Source organism: Ornithorhynchus anatinus, chromosome 5 (assembly GCF_004115215.2).
Source record: "Ornithorhynchus anatinus isolate Pmale09 chromosome 5, mOrnAna1.pri.v4, whole genome shotgun sequence".
NCBI lineage: Eukaryota > Metazoa > Chordata > Mammalia > Monotremata > Ornithorhynchidae > Ornithorhynchus > Ornithorhynchus anatinus.
Window position 1 is genome coordinate 105001320 of NC_041732.1, and position 21264 is coordinate 105022583.

The window sequence follows — 21264 nt, forward strand, 5'->3', positions numbered from 1 at the left end:
GCGTCAGAAGGACCTGGGTTCTAATCTTGGCTCCACCCGGGTGACCTTGGGCATGTCGCTTCACTTCTCCGTGCCTCAGTGACCTCATCTGGAAAATGGGGACTGAGGCTGTGAGCCCCACGGGGGACGGGGACTGGGTCCCACTCGATTTGCTTGGATCCGCCCCAGAGCTCAGTACGGTGCTTGGCACATAGTCGGCGCTTAACAAATGCCATCACTATTATTAGTCGCTTGTTTCTACCCCAGTGCTTGGAACAGCGCTTGCCACATAGTCAGCGCATTACAAAGACCATGATAATAATAATAATGACAATAACGATAGTAATAATAAGGTCCTGCCGTTGCTTTTGGCAAAATCATTCATTCAATCGTATTTATTGAGCGCTTACTGTGTGCAGGGCACTGTACTGAGCGCTTGGAAAGTACATCTCAACAGATGGAGACAATCCCTTCCCGGCGACGGGCTCACAGTCTAGAAGGGGGGAGACAGACAACAAAGCAAGTAGATGGGTATCAATAGCATCAAAATAGATAAATAGAAATATAAATCTATATACATCATTAATAAAATAAATAGAATAATAAATAAGTACTAATAGACACAAGTGCTGTGGGGCGGGGAAGGGGGTAGCTCAGAGGGAGGGAGTCGGGGCGATGGGGAGGGGAGGAGGGGAGGGAAAGGGAGGGTTTGGTCTGGGAAGGCCTCCTGGAGGAGGTGAGCCTTCAGCTTTCAAAGTTGACCTGGTGGCTATGTTGAAAGCAGATAGACTGTGAATTCCTTGTGGACAGGGAACGTGTCTGCTAATTCTGTAGTGTTGTGCTCTCCCAAGCACTTAGTACAGTGATAATAAGTGTTCAATAAGTACCTCTGATTGATTGGCATCCAAAGCCACCTCGATCCTGCTAGACTCCAAAACGTATGCCTGGCACCAAACTGAGCACTGGGGGAGATACAAGATAATCAAGAACTAATAATAATAATAATAATGCTGGTATTTGTTAAGCGCTTACTATGTGCAGAGCACTGTTCTAAGCGCTGGGGGAGATGCAGGCTCATCAGGTTGTCCCACGTGAGGCTCTCAGTTAATCCCCATTTTACAGATGAGGTGACTGAGACACCGAGAAGTTAAGTGACTTGCCCACAGTCACACAGCTGATAAGTGGCAGAGCCGGGAGTCGAACTCATGACCTCTGACTCCGAACCCCAGGCTCTTTCCACTGAGCCACACTGCTTGGCCCATAGTAAACGCTTAACAAATATGGTTGTTATTATTATCACTAATAATAAGAGGCAGCGTGGCTTAGTGGAAAGAGCTTGGGTTTGGGAGTCTCTGCACACAGTAAGCACTCAATAAATACGATTGAATGAATGAATGAATGAGTCAGAGGTCATGGGTTCTAATCCCGGCTCTGCCATTTGGCAGCTGGGTGGCTTTGGGCAAGTCACTTCACTTCTCCGTGCCTCAGTGATCTCATCTGGAAAATGGCGATTAAGACCGTGAGCCCTATGTGGGAGGACCTGCTTACCTTGTATCTACCCCAGCGCTTAGAAGAGTGCTTAGCGCGTAGTAAGTGCTTAACAACTACTGTCATCGTTATTATTAAGTTGGACACAATTCATGACCCACATGGGGCTCACATTCTAAATCCAGGAAAGGAAGATTTAATCTCCATTTCACAGAGGAGGTAACCAAGGTCCAGAGAATAATAATAATAATAATAATAATAATAATAATAATGATGATGGTATTTCTTAAGCACTTACTACGTGCAGAGCACTGTTCTAAGCTCTGGGGTAGATACAGGGTCATCAGGTTGTCCCACCTGAGGCTCCCAGTTAATCCCCATTTTACAGATGAGGTCGCTGAGGCCCAGAGAAGTGAAGCGACTTGCCCACAGTCCCCCAGCTGACAAGTGGCCTAGCTGGGATTCGAACCCATGACCTCTGACTCCCAAGCCCGGGCTCTTTCCACTGAGCCTCGCTGCTTCTCTAAGCGAAATGTCTCACCCCAGGGCCCATGGCGGACGAGTGGCAGAGCCGGGATTAGAACCCATGACCCGCTCGCTCCCAAGCCCGGGCTCTACCCACTACACTGCGCTGCTTGGGTGCTCTCCCTTGGGCAGACCAGGGCAGCTCTGCTGAAGATCCAGCCAGTCTTGGGGACCTTTCATTCATTCATCCATTCAATGGTATTTATTGAGCGCTTCCTGTGTGCGGAGCCCTGTCCTAAGCGCTTGGAAAATACAGTTGGGCAACAGATAGTGTTGGTATTTGTTAAGCGCTTACGATGTGCAGAGCACTGTTCCAAGCGCTGGGGGAGATACAGGGTCATCAGGTTGTCCCACGGGAGGCTCACAGTTAATCCCCATTATACAGATGAGGGAACTGAGGCCCAGAGAACACAGCTGACAAGTGGCAGAGCCGGGATTCGAACCCAGGTCCTCGGACTCCCAAGCCCGGGCTCTTGCCACCCAAAAACGGCCTCACGGTCTAGAAGGGGGGGAGACAGACAACAAAACGAAGCGAGCAGACAGGCCTCGAGAGCAGGCGGATGAATAGAATTAGAGATCTAGACACGGGGAGTTGCCAACGCTCGCAGGCCCCTCTTTCCTTCTCCAAATAGACGCGGCAAGAAGCGACGTAACTTAAAACGAGCAAAGGTGAAAAAGAGAAAAGCGGATAAAGATAGCCGCATTACTAGTCAGCGAGAGAAACGCGAGGGTACCAAAATATCAATTCGAGGCCGTGGCGACGGAGGAGGAAGTTTAGAGTTCGTCTCCCAACCCCCTTCTCCTTTCCTCTGGCGTTGTCTAAACATTTGGATTAATTCCAAGTGCTTAGTCCCGTGCTCTGCGCATAGGAAGCGCTCATTAAATACTATTGAATGAGTGAATGAATACCCCTCGGCCCTCTGAAACTCCCCTCGCCCCCACCTCCTAAATAAAGCTGCCTGTTAGGCGCTTACTATGTGCCGAGCACTGTACGCTGTAGCGAAGCAGCACGGTGTAGTGGGTAGAGCGCAGGCCTGGCAGTCAAAGGTCTTGGGTTCTAATTCCCCGCTCTGCCCCTTGTCTGTTGGGTGAGCTTGGGCAGGTCGCTGCGCTTCTCTGGGCCTCAGTTCTCTCATCTGTAAAATGGGGAGTGAGACTGTGAACCCCACGTGGAGCAGAGACTGTGTCCAACCCGATTTGCTCGTGTCCGCCCCAGTGCTTAGCACAGTGCCTGGCACATAATAATGACAATAATGATGTTGGTATTTGTTAAGCGCTTACTATGTGCCGAGCACTGTGCTAAGCGCTGGGGAGGATACAAGGGGATCGGGTTGTCCCACATGGGGCTCACGGTCTTAATCCCCATTTTACAGTTGAGGTAACTGAGGCACCGAGAAGTTACTTGACTTGCCCAAAGTCACACAGCTGACATGTGGCGGAGCCGGAATTCGAACCCACGACATAGCAAGCACTTAGCAAATACCATAATAACAATTATCGTTATCGTTATGTACCCAGCACCTTTCACTGTAGCGAGGCAGCATGACATAGCGGCTAGAGTCCGGGCCTGGGAGTCAGAAGGTCTTGGGTTCTAATCCTGCCTCCGCCCCTTGTCTGCTGGGTGAGCTTGGGCAAGTCGTTTCACTTCTCTGGGCCTCAGTTCCCTCATCTGTAAAATGGGGATGGAGACCGTGAGCCCCACGAGGGATAGGGACTGAGTCCAACCCGATTTGCTTCCTTCCACCCCAGCATTTAGTAGAGTGCCTGACACATAATAAGCACTTAATAAACACCCCAATTATTTTTATTATTACAATTATTATTATCTATCACTAAGGGCTGGATGTCCAAATCCCTATACCGCTTTGCTCCCCCTGTCTGGAACTTATTTTCATGTCTGTCTCCCCAAATAGACCGTGAGCTCCTTTAAGGCAGGAAAAATGTCTACTATCTCTGTTGTCATGTATGCTCCCAAGTATATAGAACAGTGCTCTGCCCACAGTGGAGGGCCTGGGAGTCAGAAGGACCTGGGTTCTAATCCCGGCTCCACCCCTTGTCTGCTGGGTGACCTTGGGCAAGACACTTGACTTCTCTGGGCCTCAGTTCCCTCACCTGGAAAATGGGGATGAATCCTGGGAGCCCCATGTGGGATAGGGATTGGGTCCAACCCGATTACCTTGGATCTACCCCGGCACGTAGAATAGTTCTTGACCTATAGCAAGTGCTTAACAAATAATAATAATAATGACGATGGTATTTGTTAAGCTCTTACTATGTGCCAAGCACTGTTCTAAGTGCTGGGGTAGATACAAGGTAATGATAATAATAATAATGATGTTGGTATTTGTTAAGCGCTTACTATGTGCAGAGCACTGTTCTAAGCGCTGGGGTAGATACAGGGTCATCAGGTTGTCCCACGTGGGGCTCACAGTTAATCCCCCTTTTACAGATGAGGTCACTGAGGCCCAGAGAAGTGAAGTGACTCGCCCACAGTCACACAGCTGACAAGGGGCAGAGCCGGCATTCGAACCCATGACCTCTGACTCCCAAGCCCGGGCTCTTGCCACTGAGTCATGCTGCATCTCATCAGGTAATCAGGTTGTCCCCCAGGGACTCACAGTCTTCATCCTCATTTTATAGACTACCATTATTATCAGTAGTAGTGAGGTCATGGGTTCTAATCCCAGCTCCGCCACCTGTCAGCTGTGTGATTTTGGGCAAGTCGCTTCACTTCTCTGGGCCTCAGTGACCTCATCTGGAAAATGGGGTTGGAGACTGTGAACCCTACGGGGGACAATCTGATGACCCTGTATCTCCCCCAGCGCTTAGAACAGTGCCTGGCACATAGTAAGCGCTTAACCAATACCCTCATTATTATGATCATTATCTACTCATTCTATGTAGTCTCCCAAGTCAGCTCAGCACAGTGCTCTACACACAGTCGACTGGAATCTCCTTGACGGCAGGAATCAAGTCCATTGTACTCTCCCAACGCTCAGTACAGTGCCCCGGACTCGGCAAGCACTCAACTGATCGATCGATCGATTGATTATCGAGGGGTCCGGGTAGGATCGCCCCCGAAGTCCTCCTGAAAACCCGATTCCTCCAGGAGGCTTTTCCCCAGCTCATTTCCAGCTCGGCCTTCCCTTATTAATCAATCAATCCATCAATCAACTGGATTTATTGAGCGCTTACTGTGTGCAGATTAACGCGATATGTCCTTGGGACAGAGTGGAACGTAGCAGAGTTGGAAGAAATGTTCCCCGTCTACAACAGATTTACGGTCTAGAGGGTAAGATTTAGAACAGTGCTCGGCACAGAGTAAGCGCGTCACAAATACCGTAATTAGCAAGATACATAAATAAATTAAGGCTATGGGAATAACAATGAGAAGAAGGATAACTGTGGTACTAAGCGCTTACTATGTGCCAAACGCTGTTCTAAGGACTGGGGTAGATGCAAGTTAATCAGGTTGGACCCCGTCCCCGTCCCACGTGGGGCTCCCGGTCTTCATCCCCATTTTACCGATGAGGTCACTGAGACCAAGTGAAGTGACTTGCCCCAGCTCGTTCATTCAATTCAGTCATTTAAATTGAACACTTACTGTGTACCAAGCACTGTACTAAGCGTTTGGGAGAGGACGGTAGAACAGTAAACGGACACATTCCCTGCCCACCGGGAGCTGACCGTCTGGGGTGGGCAGGAGGAATGGTCACCAGTATAAATAAATAAATAAATCACCCCAGAAGTCATACAGTGGACATGGGCAGAGTCAGGATTAGAACCCAGGACCTCCTACTCCCTGTCCCATGCTCTATCCATTCATTCATTCAATCGTATTTACTGAGCACTTTCTGTGTGCAGAGCACTGTGCCAAGCACTTGGGAGAGGACGGTAAAACAATAAACATTCCCACTGGCTCACAAGGAGCTGACTGTCTAGAAGGACTGTAAGGAGCCAGTAAGCCACCCTCTTTCACATAATAATAATTCTAATCATTACAGCCTTTGTAAAGCGCTTACTAGAAACAACGTGGCTCAGTGGAAAGAGCCCGGGCTTGGGAGTCAGAGGTCATGGGTTCGAATCCCAGCTCGGCCACTTGTCAGCTGGGAGACGGTGGGCAAGTCACTTCACTTCTCTGCACCTCAGCTCCCTCATCTGTAAAATGGGGATGAAGACTGTGAGCCTCATGTGGGACAACCTGATTACTCTGTAACTACCCCAGCGCTTAGAACAGTGCTCTGCACGTAGTAAGCGCTTAACAAATACCAACATTATTATTATTATTGACCTCGAAAAATCACCTGGGGGTGTCAGAGTGAAGATGGGCAATTCAGATACGGAGTTCGATTACCCCAGGTGGTGAGAGAGAGAGAAAGACTCGGAGACAGGAGTCGGGAGAGCGCAGGAAGGGGGCAAGTGGCCACACGTCCGTTGATCCCGGTGGGATAATAATAATAATAATGTTGGTATTTGCTAAGCGCTTACTATGTGCCGAGCACTGTTCTAAGCGCTGGGGGAGATACAGGGTCATCAGGTTGTCCCACGTGAGGCTCACAGTTAATCGTCATTTGACAGATGAGGTCACTGAGGCCCAGAGAAGTGAAATGACTCGCCCACAGTCACCCGGCTGACAAGTGGCAGAGCCGGGATTCGAACCCATGACCTCTGCCTCCCTAGCCCGGGCCCTTGCCACTGAGTCACGCTGCTTCTCTGGGATCTGGCCGGACCCGAGCCTCCCTCTGAACACGTCCGGCCAATTAGTGAGGAAGGGAGGGATGGGGGAGTTGACCCTCAGTTCCTGGGTTCCGTCCCTATTTTCCGGAGATAAGCAGATGTTCAGCCGACCATTAGCAGCCGCAGTCAGGGGTTAAGGACACGAAGCGGTCACGCATTCCTCACGTGGGAGTCAGAAGAGTGTCGTGGTTATCTTTCTTGTCTGGGAGGGTCCACACTTTCACAAACTGAAGGGGATCATAAAATGGAAGGAAATCCTGGACTCACTAAAATGGAGTCGCTCTTGTCCTCTCAGTTCTGCTCCATAGGCCCGGCTGCCGGTCGGTCGGTTCATTCATTCATTCAATAGTATTTATTGAGCGCTTACCATGTGCAGAGCACTGTACTAAGCGCTTGGAATGGACAATTGGGCAACAGATTCCTGTGGACAACACTGTGTGCCGGGCACTGTGCTAAGCGGTGGGGTGGATGCAAGCAAATTGGTCTGGACCCAGTCCCTGTCCCCCGTGGGGCTCACAGTCTCCATCCCCGTTTTCCAGATGGGAGAATTGAGGCCCAGAGAAGTGAAGTGACTTGCCCAAGGTCACAAGCTTCTCCCCTTCAAAGTCCTACTGAGAGGTCACCTCCTCCAGGAGGCCTTCCCAGACTGAGCCCTACTTTTCCCCCGCTCCTCCTCCCCTCCCCATCGCCCCGACTCCCTCCCTCTGCTCTACCCCCCTCCCCGCCCCACAGCACTTGTCTATATTTGTGTACATATTTATTATTCTATTTATCGATATCAATGCCTCTTTACTTGTTTTGATGTGTATATATCTGGAAAGAGCACGGGCTTGGGAGTCAGAGGTCATAGGTTCGAATCGCGGCCCTGACACCTGTCAGCTGTGGGACTGTGGGCAAGTCACTTGACTTCTCTGTGCCTCAGTGACCTCATCTGGAAAATGGGGATGAAGACCGTGAGCCTCACGTGGGACAACCTGATGACCCTGGATCTCCCCCAGTGCTCAGAACAGTGCTCTGCACAGAGTAAGCGCTTAACAAATACCAACATTGTTATTATTATTATATCTATAATGCTATTTATTTCTATGGATGCCTCTTTATTAGTTTTGATGTCTGTCTCCCCACCCCCCTCGCCCCAGACCGTGAGCCCGTTGTGGGCAGGGATTTTCTTTATTTGCTTTATTTCCAAGCGCTTAGTACAGTGCTCTGCACACAGTCAGCGCTCAGTAAATACGATTGAATGAATGACTGAATGAATGAAAGAATCGTCCCATCCCATCTTTGCAGGGTGGCTCGGTGGAAAGAGCCCGGGCTTGGGAGTCAGAGGTCATGAGTTCTAATCCCGGCCCCGTCCCTTGTCAGCTGTGTGACTTTGGGCAAGTCACTTCACTTCTCTGGGCCTCAGTACCCCCATCTGGCAAATGCGAATGAAGACTGTGAGCCCCACGTGGGACCACCCGATCACGTTGTTTCTACCCCAGCGCTTAGAACAGTGCTTGGCACATGCTAAGCGCTTAATAAACGCCAACATCATTATTATTATTAAGGAATAAGTTGGCTTTGGGAAGCGACATGCCTACTAACTCTAGTATAGCGTGCAATCAATCGATCGCTCGACCACCTTAGTAGAGTGTTCTGCTCACAGTAGGCGCTCAATCAATAGGATGGATTCATTAATTGATGAGATTGGATACAATTCCCGCCCCCACCCCGAGGTTCCTGAGAGAGGGAGAACTGGTATTTTATCCCCATTCTGCAGAAGTGGAACCTGAGGCCCAGAGATAAAGTGAATCGAGGTCACGCGGCAGATTTCGGGTTGCAGATAAGTTCTCGGGCCTCCGAAAGGGATCTGGGGAGGTTTAATCAGCTACTGCTTTGAAAGGTGAATGGGCTCCGAAGGGGAAAAGAAAGAGCTAATTGTGAGGTATTCTTGTTTTGTTCCTTATTCGGAGATTCAAATCAAAGGGCCTAGCCCTGGCATTTATTGAGCACTTACCTTAGGCCGAGAACGGCTGAATTAAGTGCTTGGGAGAGGACAATAGGAGAGAGTGAGAAGACTGGATTCCTGCCTCAAAGGTCCTTGAGGCAAGAAGCTGAGGTCAAAATAAAGAATTCTGTCCCTAAAGGCCCTGGCCTCAACGTGGGGTGAGCATCAGAGCGCTTAAGGGTGAAGTGGTGAGAGAATCCAAGTGCTTAAGGAGGTGCAAACCCAAATAATAAGAATCATAATGTCGGTATTTGTTAAGTGCTTACTCTGTGCAGAGCACTGTTCTAAGCCCTGGGGGAGATACAGGGTCATCAGGTTGTCCCACGCCAGGCTCACACTCTTCATCCCCATTTGACAGATGAGGGAACTGAGGCCCAGAGAAGTGAAGTGACTCGCCCAAAGTCACCCAGCTGACGAGTGGCAGAGCTGGGATTCGAACCCATGACCTCTGACTCCCAAGCCCGGCCTCTTTCCACTGAGCCACGCTACCTGGCAACCGGAGTGTGGGCCTGGTCCTTAGGTCACCTCTCTTTTCTGTCATTTCTTTTGGCGCCAGTCTGCCACCGCCCCCCCGACTTCAGGGTAAGCTCCTTCAGGGTAAGGATTGTGTCTCCTCATCCTTGGCTTTAAAACCGTCCACCGTCTTGTCCCTTCCTCCCTCCCCTCCGTCCTCTCCTCCTCTTCCACCCTGGGCCGCACACTCCGCTCCTCCGCCGCCGTTCACCTCCTCCCCGGGCCTCCAACTGGCCCGGCCCGCCGTCCACCCCCGGCCCACGTCCCGCCTCTGCCCCGGACTCTCTCCAATCCAATCCCACTCACGATCCCTCTCACCCCACTTTAAAACCTTATTGCAGGCCCACCTCCTCCAGGAGGCCTTCCCTGACTCAACCCCCCTTTTCCACCTCTCCCCCTCCCTTCCGCGTCTCCCCGACTCCCTCCCTTTCTTCATCCCCCCCTCCCGGCCCCGCACCCGCTTACGTCCATAGCTCTCATTTTATTCGTTTATACTGATGCCTGGGTACTTGTATTAAGGCACTAACGCTAGGAAAAATGTCCAGGGAGGACGTGGAAGAGGCCGGCCGGCAGCCAGAGGGACGGAGAGCAGAACGCCGAGAACGGAAGGTCCGTTAGCAAGGTCGCGGATGACGGCAGAGGACGGGACGTCCTGGACAGAGTGGGTCCGTGGAGTCGCTTCGAGTCGGAGACGACTCCACTTAATAATAATCGTTACCGGTATTGATTTCTCTCCCCCTCCTAGACTGTGAGCCCATTGTTGGGTACAGATTGTCTCTCTCTGTTGTTGAATTCTTTTTTCCAAGTGCTTAGCACAGTGCTCTGCTCACAGTAAGCGCTCAAGAAATATGATTGATCGAATAGGGGAAGCAGCGTGGCGCAGTGGAAAAAGCCTGGGCTTCAGAGTCAGAGGTCATGAGTTCGACTGCCGACTCTGCCACTTGTCAGCTGGGTGACTGTGGGCAAGACACTTCACTTCTCTGGGCCTCAGTTACCTCGTCTGTAAAAGGGGGATTAACGGTGAGCCTCACGTGGGACAACCTGATTACCCTATATCTACCCCAGCGCTTAGAACAGTGCTCTGCGCGTAGTAAGCGCTTAACAAATACCAACATTATTATTATTATTATTAATGAATGTCTGTCTTTACCCCTCTAGACAGTGAGCCCTGTTGTGGGCAGGGATTGTCTCCCTTTACTGCTATAGTCTACTCTCCAAGCGCTTAGTACAGGGCTCTGCACACCCCTCCCCACGGCCCTTGTGCATATTTGTATATATTATTACTCTATTAATTTTATTAATGATGTGTAGATATCGACAATTCTATTTATCTTGATGGTATTCATTCATTCATTCATTCGTATTTATTGAGTGCTTACTGTGTGCAGAGCACTGGACTAAGCGCTTGGAATGGACAAATCGGTAACAGCTAGAGACGGTCCCTGCCCTCTGACGGGCTCACGGTCTGATCGGGGGAGACGGACGGACAAGACGCCTGACTACTTGGTTGGTTTGGTTTTGTTGTCTGTTTCCCCCCTTTTAGACCACGAGCCTGTCGTTGGGCAGGAATCGTCTATACCCGTTGCCCAATTCTACATTCCAAGCGCTTAGTACAGTGCTCTGCACACAGTAAGCGCTGCCATAAATACTATTGAATGAATGAATAAAAACGATTGAATGGACCAAATGAATGAATGCTCTGCAGACAGTAAGCGCTCAAGAAACGCGATCGCAAGAATGAATGAACACGGGCCAGTGGGGTCAGTACAGCACTAAGCGCTTAGCAGAGTGCTCTGCACACGGCAAGCGCTCAAGAAACTTGATTGAAAGAATGAATGAACACAGGCCGGGGTGGGGGGTCAGTACAGCGCCAAGCGCTTAGTAGAGTGCTCGGCACACAGTGAGCGCTCAAGAAACTTGATTGAAAGAATGAATGAGTACAGGCCGGTGGGACCAGTACAGCGCTAAGCGCTTAGTAGAGTGCTCTGCACACAGTAAGCGCTCAGTAAATATGAATGAAGGGGGGAAGTTGGAGGCGGGGCCCTGTCCCCCCCCACGGGGCTCACACAATCTCAATGCCCATCGTCGTCCCGGGGAGGGAACTGAGGCCCAGAGGAGTGAAGCGACTTGCCCAAGGTCCCACACCCAGCAGGCAAGTGGAGAAGGGTGGGGATTAGAACCCAAGGCCTTAGGGCTCCCAGGCCCCAGGCTCCGGGCAGGCCAGAGAAGCAGCGTGGCTCAGTGGCAAGAGCCCGGGCTTGGGAGTCAGGGGTCATGGGTTCGAATCCCCGCTCTACCACTTAATAATAATAATAATAATAATAATGTTGGTATCTGTTAAGCGCTTACTATGTGCCGAGCACCGTTCTAAGCGCTGGGGTAGACACAGGGGAATCAGGTCGTCCCACGTGGGGCTCACGGTCTTAATCCCCATTTTACAGATGAGGGAACTGAGGCCCAGAGAAGTCAAGTGACTCGCCCACAGTCACACAGCCGACAAGTGGCAGAGCTGGGATTCGAACTCATGAGCCCCGACTCCAAAGCCCGTGCTCTTTCCACTGAGCCACACTGCTTCTCCGTCCCAGCTGTGTGACGTTGGGCAAGTCACTTCACTCCTCTGGGCCTCAGTGAGCTCATCTGTCAAATGGGGATGAAGACTGTGAGCCTCATGTTGGGACAACCTGATGACCCTGCATCTCTCCCAGCGCTTAGAACAGTGCTCTGCACAGAGTAAGTGCTTAACAAATACCAACATCACCATCAAGGAAGGAAGGAAGGGGGTCGGAGCTGGGGGGCCTTCGAGGGGCGGGGCCACTTCAGCCAGTGGGCGGAGCTACCGGCCGAAGGGGCGGAGCTATGGGGCGGCACTCTCCACTAGGGGGCGTGGCTAAGGGCGATGGGCGTGACTATGGGGGTGCAGGGGCGTGGCTCTCCACCAGGGGGCGTGACTGCGGGGTGCAGGGGCGTGGCTCTCTGCGGGGGGCGGACGATGGGCGCCAAGGGGCGGCACTCTCCACCAGGGGGCGTGGTTCTCTGCGAGGGGCGGAGCGATGGGGAGTCGGGGGGCGGGACTCTCCACTAGGGGGCGTGTCTAGGGCGACGGGGCGTGGCTCTCTGCTGGGGTGTCCGGGGACGGGGCCAGAAGGCGGGGCGGGGGACTCTCCGCCAGGGGGCGTGTCTACGGGCGATGGAGGGCGTGTCCGCCTGCAGGGGGCGGGACTCTCCGGCAGGGGGCGTGGCTCCGGGCAAATGGAGGGCGTGTCCAGCGGGCGGGGCGGGGCTCCCCGCCAGGGGGTGTGGGTTTGTGCGGCGGGGGGGGGGTGTCCGGCGGCAGGGGGCGGGACTCCCCACCAGGGGGCGTGTCTCCAGGCAGTGGGGGCGTGACTAGCGGGCGGGGGCGGGACTCGCCGGCAGGGGGCGTGTCTGGGGGCGATGGAGGGCGTGCCCGGCGGGCGGGGGCGGGACCCTCCGGCAGGGGCGTGTCCGCCGCCAGGGGGCGTGGCTCCAAGCGGTGGGGGGCGGGGCTAGCGGGCGGGGCTCTCCGGCAGGGGGCGTGTCTGCGGGCGATGGAGGGCGTGTGGGGCGGGACCCCCCGGCAGGGGGCGTGTGTGTGGGGCGTGTGTGTGGGGCGTGCGGGGGCGGGCCCCTCCGGCAGGGGGCGTGTGTGTGTTGCGGGGGCGTGCGGAGGGAGGCGGGGGGTCTGCGGGGCCGCCCCGACGCCCGCCATTTTGCAGGAGGCTGCGGCGGGAGGAGCGGAGGGAGGAGGGAGGAGCGAGCAGCGCCAGCGGGGAGGAGCGGCGGCATTTGCGGCAGCAGCAGCGGCATTTGCAGCAGCAGCAGCGGTTGCAGCAGCAGCAGCAGCAGCAGCGGGAGCTGCAGTTGCAGCCGTTGCAGCGGGAGCCGCAGGAGGAGGGGCAGATCCCCCCTCCTCCTCGTCCTCGTCCTCCTCCTCCTCCATCATCAATCGTCCCCGGCGGGCTCCGCAGCGCCCCGCACCAGGTGAGGCGTCACCTCCCCCAACCCCCCCACCTTTCCCCATCCTTCCCCTCCTCCTCCATGCCGCCCTCCGGGGCGCCCCCGGCCTCCCGGAGCCCCCTCCCCCCCCCCCCCCCCCCCGGACCCCCAACGTTTTTCCCCAGCGGTGTCCGTCCGTCCGTCCGCCCGACCCCCGAACGGTGATTTTTTGGGGGGGGTGTCGGCTTCTCCCTCCCCTCCCCTCCCCTCCCCTCCCCTCCCTCCAAGATATAGGGCGCCGCCGCCCCCCCTCCCCCCCTTGGGCCCTGACCTCATTTAGCCCCCGCCCTGCCGCCTTCTGTGTGTGTGTGTGTGTGTGATGACTGTGTGTGTGATTGTGTGTGTGTGTGTCTCTGACACCGACCCCCCCATTCCCTTCTTCCCCCTTCCCCAGCCCAGCATGATCCCTCGGCTTCTCTTTGGCTTCCTCTTTCCTTTCCCCTTGGTCCCTTTCCCCCTTTTTCCCCTTCCCCCTTCCCAGCACGATCCCTTGGCCTTCTCTCTCCTTTCCCCTTGGCTCCTTTTCCCTCTTCCCCCCTTCCCCAGCCCAGCGTGGCCCCTTGGCTTCTCTTTCCTTTTTTCCTTTCCCCCTTTCCCAACCGGACTCGGTCCCTTGGCCTTCTCTTTCCTTTCCCCTTTTCCCCCTTCCCCAGCCCAGCACGATCCCTTGGTCCTCTCTTTCCTTTCCCCTTTTCCCCCTTCCCCAGCCCAGCACGATCCCTTGGTCCTCTCTTTCCTTTCCCCCTTTCCCCTTTCCTTGTCCCCTTTGCCCCCTTCCCCTTCCCCAGCCCAGCACAGTCCTTTGGCTTCACTTTCCTTTTTTCCCTTCCCTTTTCCCCTTTCCGGCCCAGCAGGTTCCCTTGGCTTCCCTTTCCCCCTTTTCCTTTCCCCCTTTCCCTTCCTTTTCCCTTTTCCCTTTTCCCCTTCCCCAGCCCAGCGTGGTCCTTTGGCTTTTCTTTCCTTTCCCCCTTTCCCCTTTCCTTTCCCCCATTCCCCTCTCCTTTCCCCCTTTCCCTTTTCCCCTTCCCCAGCCCAGCGTGGTCCTTTGGCTTTTCTTTCCTTTCCCCTTTCCTTTCCCCTCTCCTTTCCCCCTTTCCCCTTCACCCTTCCGCAGCCCAGCATGGCGATCCCTTGGCCTCTCTTTCCTTGCCCCTTTCCTCTTTCCTATCCTCTTTCCCCTTTCCCTTTCCCCTTCACCCTTCCCCAGCCCAGCATGGCCCCTTGGCCTTCTCTTTCCTTTCCCCCTTTCCCTTCCTTTTCCCCTTTTCCCTTCTCTTTTCCCCTTCCCCCTTTCCCCTTTCCCTTCCTTTTCCCCTTTTCCCTTCCCTTTTCTCCTTTCCCAGCCCAGCATGGTCCTTTGGCTTCTCTTTCCTTTCCCCTTTTCCCTTTTTCCCTTCTCTTTTCCCCTTTCCCCTTCCCCAGCCCAGCCCATCCTGATCTCTTGGCTTCTCTTCCCTTTCCCCTTTTCCCTCTTTCCCCCTTCGCGGCCCCGGGCAGCCCAGCCTGGCATTTGGGCCTGTCCTGCTCTGCCCTTCCCCCCCCGGCCCCGTCCCCTGGCCACCCGCCCCCCCCCACGCCCCTTCCCACGCCCCTCAGACTGGGGGGAAACCACAGACTCCCACAAAACCCAAACCGGGGGGACCCGAGGCCCTCCAGCCTGAGGGACGGACGGACGGATGGACGGACGGACGGACGGATGATGGACCAAGGGAGGGAGAAGGTTGGCAGGGCCTCCTTTTATCTCGCCGGACGCATCTGTCCCCTGTTCTTCTTCGGCTCTTCTGGCCTCCCCCTTCCCCGCCTTCCTCCCACCCCAACCCTCTCCTTGACCGAAATTCCCCTCCGGAGAAAGGCGCTCCCAGTTTGGGGGGGGAGGTCCCCCGTCCTTGGAGGCCAAGGCCCGGGCTCGGAGGGGACGGCAGAGGAAGGTCGGTCACCGGCCGAAGGTGATGGAAGCGGGCCCGGCCCCCTTTTTTCTCTTTTTAACACGGATCCTCCGCCGTCGTCGCTTGGAGAGAAGATAACGGTCCGGGTGCCATCCCGTCCGGCCCTCCGGGGTCCCCGCCCCGCCCCGCCCCGCCGTCCGTCTCCGGCCATCGTCGCGTCCGCCGAGCGCTCGCCGTGCGCGGAACGCCGTCCCCAGAGCTTTCGCGGAGGGTGTTGGCTGAGCTCGTGCTCCGGGTAAATCCAAGCTCGTAAATCATAATCACCGTCTTTGTTAAGCGCTCATCAGGGTGCCGGGCACCGTACTGGAAGCGGGGTGGCTTAGTGGAAAAGAACCCGGGCTCCAGAGCCGGAGGTCGTGGGTTCCGATCCCGGCTCCGCCGCTCAGCCGTCTGGCTTCGGACGAGTCGTTTCACTTCCCCGGGCCTCGGCGACCTCGTCTGGAAAATGGGGTCGGAGCCCCACGGGGGACGACCCGATGACCTCGTGTCCCCCCCCCCCCCCCCCCGGCGCCACGAACGTTGCTCGGCGCATAGGAGGCGCCTGACGGACACCGTCCCTGCTATTATCGTTACGACTAAGCCCCGGGCACCGTACTAAGCGCCGATCGGGTTGGACACGGGCCCGTATCCCCCGTGGGGCTCACGGTCTTCACCCCCATTTTCCAGATGAGGGAACCGAGGTTCGGAGAAGGGAAGCGACTGGGCCGAGGTCACTCGGCGGACAAGGGGCGGCGCCGGGATTAGAGCCCGGGTCCTTGTCTCTTGCTTTTGAAAGCTTTAGAGAAGCAGCCTGGTTTAGTGGAAAGAGCTCGGGCCTGGGAGGTCGCGGGTTCTGATCCCGGCCTCGCCCGCCACTCGTCTGCTGGGTGACCCTCACTCCTCTGGGCCTCAGCGACCTCGTCTGTCAAACGGGGGTGAAGACCGAGAGCCCGACACGGGGGACGACCTGACTGCCTCGTCTCTACCGCGGTGCTCGGCACACGGTGAGCGCTTAACAAATACCGTCGTCGTTATTAGTTATTAGTTATTATTTTAAGAAGCACTCTGGAGAGGACAGAGTTGATGCACACATTCTCTGCCCACGACGAGTTCGCCGCCTAGACGGGGAAGCAGACGCGAATAGAGATAAACGGATGACGGCTCCGGACTCAAGTGGCACGGTAGACCCCGGGCCTGGGAGCCCGCAGGTCATGGGTTCGAATCCCGGCTCCGCCACCTGTCTGCTGTGTGACCTTGGGTGAGTCACTTCACTCCTCTGGGCCTCGCCTGGAAAATGGGGACGGAGACCGTGAGCCCCACGGGGGACAACCTGCTGACCCCGTGTCTACCCCGGCGCTTAAAACAGTGCTTGGGGCACGTAGTACGCGCTTCGGTGCCATCAGTATTATGATGATTATTAAGTGCCGAGGGGCGAGGAAGAAAGGGGGCAGATTCAAGGGCAAGACCGACGCGGAAGGGAGTGGGAGAAGAGGAGAGGAGGGCTCGGTGGGGGATGTCATCTGATGCCACCTGATGAGAAGCAGGGCGGTTCGGCGGGTAGAGCCCGGGGGCCTCGTCCCAGTCCCGCCGCTTGTCTGCTGTGCCGCCTTGGGCGGGCCTCTCTTCACTTCTCGCTGCCTCTGATCCCTCGTCTGTCAAAGCGGGACTCAGACTGTGAGACCGTGACCAACCCGAGGTGTCGCGGATCTGCCCCGGCGCCCGATACAGCGCCCGGCACGTAGCAGGCGCTTCCCAGCTACCGCGGTTATTCTCGTTGCTCTCTGATGTCGAACACGGCTAGGCCGGAATGAATCCTGAACCCCGGCGGCCTCTGGCTGACGATCCGATCCGCCGTGGGGCCCCGGGCGAGCCGCTTCGCTTCTCTGGGGCCCCACGCGGGACGGGGGACTGTCCAACCCCATCACCGGTGTCCGCCTCAGCGTCCGGTACAGTCCCTGGCCCGTAGCGAGCGACGGACGGAATGCCGCGGTGATGGATTATCGTTTAGACCGGGAGCCCGTCACCGGGCCGGGCGGGTCTCCGTCTGGTGCCGAATTGTCCGTTCCGAGCGCTCGGTCCGGTGCTCCGCGCGCAGTAAGCGCTCAGTAAATACGATCGAATGGATGGATGAGTCTCTACCCATCGGATCTCCGGAGCTGGGGCCCGGGCAGCGAGAGGGGGTCACGGCAAGCGGTCCCGGCGGAACCGTTTCCCGGAATAAATCAGATTCGGGCCCCCCCCCCCCCTTGAAGGACACTGCTCAGGACGCTCTGCGCCGGCCGAAACTCTCCAGCGAGATCCGTGTCTCTCTCCCTCTTGGGCCACGGGGGCCCCCGGCCTGGTCTCTGAGCTCTTTCCCCCGTCCCTACCGGCCGCTCGCAAATCCAGGATAAAGAAGAAGAATCATAATGATGGGGCTCTCTGTTAAGCGCCAACTGTGTGCCAAGCATTGTTCTAAGCTCCGGGGTGGATACCGAGGCTCAAGAGCCCGGGCTTGGGAGTCAGAAGTCATGGGTTCGAATGCCGGCTCTGCCACCTGTCAGCTGGGGGACTGTGGGCGAGTCACTTCTCTGGGCCTCAGTGACCTCATCTGGAAAACGGGGATGAAGACCGGGAGCCTCCCGTGGGACAACCTGGTGACCCGGTATCTCCCCCAGCGCTTAGAACAGTGCTCTGCACATAGGAAACGCTTAATATATACCAACATTATTATTATTAGGAGGTAATCAGGTTGGACTTTAAGCTCCCCGAGGGCAGGGATCATGTCTACTAACTCTCTTTTACTCTCCCAGGCTCTTAATACGGTGCCAGGCCCAAGGTGGACTGTGACTGTGATGGTGGATTGTGTCTTTTAACTCTGTTATTATTATTATAATTATTAGGCCCTTCATTACTGTTCATTAGCGGTTATTGTGTGCCGAGCACTGTTCTGAGCGCTGGGGTAGATAAAAGGAAATCAGGTTGGACACCACCCCTGTCCCACGTGGAGCTCACAGTCTTCATCCCCATTTTGGGAGCGGCGGGGCCTAGTGGGTAGAACCCGGGTCTGGGAGTCAGAGGTCATGGGTTCTAATCCCGACCCCGCCACTTGTCAGCTGTGTGACTGTGGGCAAGTCACTTCTCCGGGCCTCAGTTTCCTCATCTGGAAAATGGGGATGGAGACTGAGCCCCACGTGGGACAGGGACCGGGTCCAGCCCGATTTGCTCGTGTATCCCGCAGCGCTTAGAACAGTGCTCGGCACATAGTAAGTGCTGGACGAGTAGCGTGATCATGATAATATCCACCGCAGCGCTTAGTGCCGTGCCTGGAACGTAATAAGCGCTTAGATACCGTTATTATTTTACAGATGAGCTAAGTGAGATGCAGAGAAGTGGCTTGCTCATGGTCACACAGCAGACATGTGGCGGAGCCGGGATTAGAACCCATGACCCTCTGACTCACAGCCCTGCGTTCTTTCCACCGGTGACACGTTTCCTGCCCAGAAGGGAGGTGACGCTCCTAAGGGGGAGGCGAATGTAAAAAATATTTACAGCTGGAGTACGCACCCGGACGTGTGCACACACACACACAGAGGTGTTCATCAATCACTGGTATTTACTGAGCACTTACAGTGCACAGAGCACTGTACTGTGTGTTTGGGAGAGTGTAGTATAATGCAATTGGCAGTAATCATAATGATGATGATATTTGTTAAGCGCTTACTATGTGCCAAGCACTGTTCTAACCATAATAACGACGATGGTGTTTAAGTGCCTACTACGTTCAAGGCTCTGTACTAAGCGCCGAGGTGGATACAAGCCAATTGAGTTGGACACGGTCTCCGTCCGAGATGGGGCTCCCAGGCTCAATCCCCATTTTCCAGATGAGAGAACCGAGGCTCGGAGAAGTGAAGTGGCTTACCCAAGGTCACAGAGCAGACAAATGGCGGAGCCGGGATTAGAACCCGTGACCTTCTGACTCCCAGGCCCCGGGCTCTACCCACTAGGCCACGCTGCTGTTCACGTTCCCTGCCCACCACGAGCTTCCGGTCTAATAAGAATAATGATGGCATTTGTTAAGCGCTTACTATGTGCCAAGCACTGTTCTAAGCGCTGGGGGAGATCCAGGGTCATCGGGTTGTCCCACGTGGGGCTCACGGTCTTCATCCCCCTTTAACAGATGAGGTCACTGAGGCCCAGAGAACTTAAGTGACTTGCCCAAAGACACACAGCCGGCCAGCGGCGGCCCTGGGGTATTTGCCCGTCTACGTGTTTGGCTCTGTTGCTTCTAGACCGTGAGCCCGTCGTCGGGCCGGGATGGTCTCTGTCCGTTGCCCGATTGCACTTTCCAAGCGTTTAGTACTGTGCTCTGCACACAGCAAGCGCTCAGTAAATAGCGATTAGATTGGACACAGTCCCTGTCCCACAGAGGGTGAGGTGGGGCGTCCCTAGTCAAAGCAGGAGGGGGAGCAGGGATTAAACCCCCATTTTCCCGATGAGGGAACTGAGGCCGGAGAGGTGACGTGACTTACCCAAGGTCACCCAGCAGGCAGGCGGCGCAGCGGAGATTAGAACCCCGACCTTCTGACTCCCGGGTCTGTGCTCTTTCTGCATTCCGAGGAGTGAAGTGACCGGCCCGAGGTCCCGCCGCCGACAAACCGGCGGAGCCGGGGTGAGAACCCGGGTCCTTCGGACTCCCGGGAGAGGGAGGGAGGAAGGGAGAGCTAAGCGGGGCAGCGCCAGGGTTCGGGGCTGGGAGATTGCGGCTCAGTGGGAAGAGCCAGGGCTAGGGAGTCAGGGGTTATGGGTTCGAATCCCGGCTCTGCCCCCCGTCAGCTGGGTGAATGGGGGCAAATCACTTCACTTCTCTGGGCCTCCTCTGTAAAATGGGGATGAGCCTCACCTGGGACAACCTGATGACCCTGGATCCCCCCAGTGCTTAGAAGCGGCGTGGCTCAGTGGAAAGATCCCGGGCTTCGGAGTCAGAGGTCATGAGTTGGACTCCCGGCTCTGCCACTTGTCAGCTGGGTGACTGGGCAAGTCACTTCACTTCTCTGGGCCTCAGTTCTTTCATCTGTAAAGTGGGGATTAAGACTGTGAGCCTCATGTGGGACAACCTGATGACCCTGTATCTACCCCAGCGCTTAGAACAGCGCTCTGCACATAGTAAGCGCTGAACAAATACCAACATTATTATTAGAACAGTGCTTCACACATAGTAAGCCCTTAAATACCAACATTATTATTATTCTCTGTGCCTCAGTTCCCTCCTCTGTAAAATGGGGATCAAGACCGCGAGCCCCACGTGGGACAACCTGATGACCCTGTATCTCCCCCAGCACTAGAACAGTGCTTCGCACATAGTAAGCGCTTAACAAATACCAACATCATTATTATTAGATTGAAGAGCGAGGAGGGGGTAGAAGGCTATCCATTCCTATTTATCGAGCGCGTACTTTCTGCAGAGCACTGTCGTAAACGCTTGGGAGAGGACGTTGCAGCGGTAAACAGACACATTCCCTGCCCATAAGGAGCTCATGGTCTAGACTCGGGGAGACAGACATTAATAGAAATCAATAAATAAAAGTAATAATAATAATGTTGGTATTAAGCAATTACTATGTGCAAAGCACTGCTGTAAGCGCGGCGGGGGGATACAGGGTGATCAGTTGTCCCACGTGGGGCACACGGTCTTCATCCCCATTTTCCAGATGAGGGAACTGAGGCACCAAGAAGTGAAGTGACCTTCCCACAGTCACAGCTGACAAGTGGCAGAGCCGGGATTCGAACCCATGACGTCATTAGGCGTCATCCCTTCATTCGGTTCTTTTAATTGAAAACACTGTACCGAGCGCTCGGGAGAGGACTTTACAACGGTCAACAGCCCCATTTCCTGCCCACGGAGAGCTTACAGCCTAGAGGGAGTCAGGAGGTTGTGGGTTCTAATCCCGGCTCCGCCATTCTCCTCCTGCGTGACCATGGGCAAGTCACCTCACTGCTCCGGGCCTCAGTTCCCTCATCGGCAGAATGGGGTTTCAATCCCCGTTCTCCCTCCTACTTAGACCGTCAAGCCCCTCGTGGGTCCTCAGGATCTGGTATCTACCGTAGCAGCTAGTA

General features: G+C 55.2%; 1 protein-coding gene across 2 annotated transcripts in view; it reads left to right on the forward strand.

Moving 5' to 3' along the window:
- The first annotated feature begins 13082 nt into the window (after positions 1-13082).
- The window catches only part of SLC23A2 (solute carrier family 23 member 2), a 159184-nt gene continuing 151002 nt past the window's right edge, over positions 13083-21264 (forward strand). Inside the window, exons 1-2 of one of the 2 annotated variants that reach the window (XM_029065392.2) lie at positions 13083-13228; positions 15264-15424. The gene's annotated coding sequence lies outside the window, so the exon portion shown is untranslated. The remainder of the gene's footprint in view (positions 13229-15263; positions 15425-21264) is intronic. The other variant, XM_029065391.2, reaches the window with a different exon arrangement.